The 3,887-nt window shown below is 42.1% G+C and overlaps 1 protein-coding gene across 3 annotated transcripts in view; it reads right to left on the minus strand.

Annotated features, from left to right (window-relative positions):
• Positions 1–2,743: 2,743 nt before the first annotated feature.
• Positions 2,744–3,887, minus strand: part of ccndbp1 (cyclin D-type binding-protein 1) — a 15,438-nt gene continuing 14,294 nt past the window's right edge. For all 3 annotated transcript variants that reach the window (XM_078283524.1, XM_078283523.1, XM_078283522.1), the window contains exon 12: positions 2,744–3,887. This exon is cut by the window's right edge and continues 760 nt beyond it. The gene's annotated coding sequence lies outside the window, so the exon portion shown is untranslated.

Below are 3,887 nucleotides of genomic sequence, written 5' to 3' on the forward strand. Positions count from 1 at the left end.
ACTGGAGCAGCAGACAGAGGGCTGACGTCTCTATAAACACCTGCCAGGCCCCGCCCACTGCTGAGCAATGTGGAGTATGTCACGCACCCTGGATCTACCTTCACCGTCAGTCACCTGCTGCCGCTCTCCTGTGCTCCGCCTGTGTGTGGATGTCTGTTTTGATGTCTGTTTTGGCAAGATATTACATCATCAAACATCATATTACATCATTAGGAGTGTTGAAACTCCAGTGGGAGGGGAGGTTTTTGTATTGGTATTGATCAATAACTTTATCAACCTACACAGAAATGTTCTGGTCTGTTTGTGTTGTGAGTCTTACTTCTGCCCTTTAACAGAGAACAATAAAGACACTGTTCCTGTGTCTCACACTGAGCAGCTGAGCAGCTCCACCTCCTGCGGGGTTTCTGTCAGGACGTTTGTTTTTTTATTTTTTATTTAAAGAAGTACATTTTGCACACAGCTTTGGGTTTTCCATGCTGTAAGAGAAGCTGCACCTGGTGTTCAGCATCACAGAACCTTTTCAGTCTTCATGTTTCCCTCTGCACGCTGAAACCTTGACTTTTCTTCACATAAAAGAGGGAGAAAATAAATCTAATATTGTAATTACATGGTGTATAACGTGGAGATTGAGAGCTTTAAATTCTAAAAAACAGATGGTAATGCTGGATTGATCTTTTCATTTGGACTGGCAGAGGGCAGCAGCTTGGAACTGGAAGGTTGCTGGTTCCAATCCCCAGACTGGGTGGGAACATCTGGGACAGGAAAGTGAATGAGTAATGTTCAAGGCACTTAACCCTTGCTGCTCCACTGGAGCTGCAGGTTGGCCAGCAGACTGTGGTTGAACTGGGCAGATCAGTGTGAAGCCAGGCAGCGCTGCAACACTGACAAAACAAATGTCTGCCAGTGTGGAAATACCACAACTAATCTGATTATTATTCTTTTTTTAATCTCAATTTATGGAGGGAGGCTGACGGAGCGCGCTCACTCTATCAGCAACGCCCCACTTTAACAACGGAGCCATTTAATAACATGAAGAGCTCATTTCCAAACTACCAACTGCTATATATGTTGGAACTGCTATACTGTTGGAAGTAAGTTAATTACTTGTAGTTCATCATTCAACATAGATCCAGTCTGTCAAACATCAATTAGGATGCGTACTGTCCTTTAAAAAGAGCCAGAATTTGTTTTAATTTTGTGTTATCAGTCATCTGAGAGTCGGTCTGATCTCAACTCTCATTCACAACTTGGTTCTTTTATTCGAAGCGTGTTGAAGCACCATGACTGCACATGTGCAGTGTCAGTATGGGAGGTCCCAGTCAGTGTTGCTCACATTATGGTTTATAATCACATTTTTATTTTGTGATGAATGCATCACAAAAATGAAATCAAGAACATCTGTTGCCCTGTCCTTAGAGGCTAAAAATGTAAAAAGGTAAAACATCACAGTTCATGTCACCTGACGTCACCTCTGCTCATCTCATCTCATCTCATCTCATCTCATCTCATCTCATCTCATCTCATCTCACCTCATCTCATCTCATCTCATCTCATCTCACCTCACCTCACCTCACCTCACCTCACCTCACCTCATCTCATCTCATCTCATCTCACCTCATCTCATCTCCTCTCATCTCATCTCATCTCCTCTCATCTCATCTCATCTCCTCTCATCTCATCTCATCTCACCTCATCTCACCTCACCTCATCTCATTTCATCTCATCTCATCTCACGTGGCTTGTTGTGTGTTGCTGACGGACTGCTGAGCCTCTTCAGGTCAAACAGAAGGCAGGAAACAAACTATTTCACCGGCCACAGCGGCACATTTAGAAGCCACTTCCACTATTTCAGCAGACAAATTGTGTTTTAGAACAGAGAGCAGCCTGCTGGTGACCTGCCAGATCAACTGACCTGCCAGATCAACTGACCTGCCACATCAACTGACCTGCCACATCAACTGACCTGCCACTGCCAAAACTGACCAGCTACATTTGAGACACTCAGCTGATTCTTCTCCAAGACACTGTGACACACAGCTGCTCATTTTAATGTTTAGCACCGACCTAAAATCACCACTCATATCACTACTGCAAATGTATTTCTTGGCGGAAGAATAACACTTGATTATAACAGATTAAAAATAAAAGATTTATGAACATTTGCAGTCTTTATTACAATGGCATGTTACTGCTGTTCCACATCATGCACTGCATCTAACAACCTTTAAACTGTTGTGTAATCACTCTGAAGCACGGCCTCCTGTGGCTTCCTGCTTAAATTTCCCTATATATATATATGGATATTTACACACATATAAATATATAGATATGGATTTTTAAATTTTATGAAATAAAAATGTATCTGTATTTATCTGTATTGAGTTGTCATTATGTTGCCACCAAGACAAATTCCTGTATACTGATTGTACTTTAAGAGTCTGATTGTTTCTGATAGTCTGACATGTTGAGCAGGTTTCATGACAGCAGGACCACCGGCTCAAAACACCTCGTCCAATAAATCCACCTCAGCTTGAAAATTAACTACTTTTTATAACTTCCCCCGAAACTCATGAAAAGCAGAGTTTTCACCCAACGCCACACTACCATAAATCCCCATTTCACTACAACAGATACAGACAATCTGTAGAAGTAACCCATTAACCACAGAAACTATTATACAACAGGCAGTTTGAGCCCAGAGACGCTTTCCAGCAGTAGAAACATGAAGGAGACGGAGAATGTACAGAGTTGTTGGTGGAATTTATTGAAAATCAATAAAAGCGGATGTTTACAACCAAGTTGTTCTTCCCAACATCTTCTTTTAGCAGTTCTTGTTTTTTAGCAGTGTACATTTGCATTAAAATATGTACTGTAATAAGGTTCAGAAGCCACAGACCTTAATGCATCTCATTATGTCAGGGTTCAGGGGTCAGGGGTCAGGAGTCCTGCCTCGTTTCCACTGGACAGGCTTTAGTCATGCTGCAGTTTGACTCAAAGCCAACATCTCCACTGCCTTTATAACCTGGTCTAACCTGGTCTAACCTGGTCTAACCTGGTCTAACCCCGACACCGGGCAACTAGTAAGTTCATCAGCTGTTAGTTAGTCTGGGTCTCCACTGTTCAGATCCAGATCCAGATCCAGTCTAAACCAGGCTGGAATACAGCCGAGTCAGTCGCCTTGCAAAACCAGACCAGTGTTGAAGTGCTGAAGCTGCTCACAAGCTCCCAGATTAAGGATTAATGGTTACCAATTTTAAATACAATGCTGCCTACATATTGTGAGTAAACAAAAAAAAAAACAACCCTGTCACAACCTCACAGCTCATCAAAGGTGTGTGAATAAAAGTGAATTTAAGGAATGAAATCACTCAGCCACTCCTGGAGAAGTAGACAAAGGTTGAATGATGCGTTTGTCTCTGGATCGATGAGGTGCTTCACATCTAAAGTTTCAGCTGTAATGAAACTATTAATCTGCAACATTTTCATAAAAATAAATATTGTTTTTTCTCCTCTCTCTCTCTCTGCTCTAACTCAACAGTGATCCAACCTATATCCAGTTCATAAATCTTCTCCACTGTCTCTTCCAAACAGCCGGTGTCTGGTCGCTCTTTCCTGGGAAAAATCCACTGCCGCACAGGAAGTGATGCGTTTTACGTTTGAAATCAACAGAAGAAGAAGAACTGGGTAGTTAGCATGAGCAGCGATAGCCACCATGTCTGAACAGACAGAGAGAAGAGAAACTCAAACTGCAGCAACAGGAAATCTTTAATGCGATCTGTAAACTTGGCAAAGACTATTAGAGCAGAAGCATGCTAGTTTTTAACGTTAAATCTTTGCCTGTTGTTCTCCAAGTGTAGCTGGATTATTTCACTCTTCCTACACACTGT

Source organism: Centroberyx gerrardi, chromosome 5 (assembly GCF_048128805.1).
Source record: "Centroberyx gerrardi isolate f3 chromosome 5, fCenGer3.hap1.cur.20231027, whole genome shotgun sequence".
Lineage (NCBI taxonomy): Eukaryota > Metazoa > Chordata > Actinopteri > Beryciformes > Berycidae > Centroberyx > Centroberyx gerrardi.